This window comes from Corylus avellana, chromosome ca1 (genome assembly GCF_901000735.1).
Source record: "Corylus avellana chromosome ca1, CavTom2PMs-1.0".
Taxonomy (NCBI): domain Eukaryota; kingdom Viridiplantae; phylum Streptophyta; class Magnoliopsida; order Fagales; family Betulaceae; genus Corylus; species Corylus avellana.
The window spans coordinates 1,612,715-1,613,326 of NC_081541.1; the positions used below are offsets into that span (position 1 = coordinate 1,612,715).

Genomic DNA, 612 nt, shown 5'->3' on the forward strand with positions numbered 1-612 from the left:
TTTTTTTTCCTTTTTTTTTTGTTTTTTTAATTTTTTAAATACATTTTTTTTAATTTAAAAATTAAGTAGGTGCCACGTGTCAACATCTGATTGGTCAACGTGGCATTCCGTTAGGTCAACTAACGGTCGACTGACAGATGGACTAATTTGGTCATTTATCAAAATCACAGGGACCTCTTGTGATAAAAACCAAACCTCAAGAGAAAAAAAATAAAGTTATCAAACCCTAAAGAGTATTAAATATTTAACCCAATAAATAATTATTTAGCATGCATATTAGAACAGAGGTCCTTAACTATTAAAAGAGATTTGAATATGTGGAATCCATATATGAGTCCCACATATTTACTAAAGAAAAAAAATAATACAAGAGAATAAAAATAAACATTTTTATTGATTAAATTATTAAATTTTTTCTTTTTCTCTATTTAATTTTTTAAAATAAGTAAAGATGTAATAAGTGTCATAGGCTGCTTGACTTTGAATGAATATGGAATTTTCATCGGTTGCCGAGAAAGACTTGAAGGATGCCTGTGAGAAAAAAACAAAAAGGGAAGACTTGAAGGATAACGAAAATATATCTTTAACCGCGGCAGACTGCAGTTGCTCTAG

At 28.8% G+C, this 612-nt stretch overlaps 1 long non-coding RNA gene across 1 annotated transcript in view; it reads left to right on the plus strand.

Moving 5' to 3' along the window:
- Window positions 1–612, plus strand: part of LOC132175249 (uncharacterized) — a 5,145-nt gene that overhangs the window by 1,583 nt on the left and 2,950 nt on the right. The gene's annotated exons all lie outside the window — the stretch shown is intronic.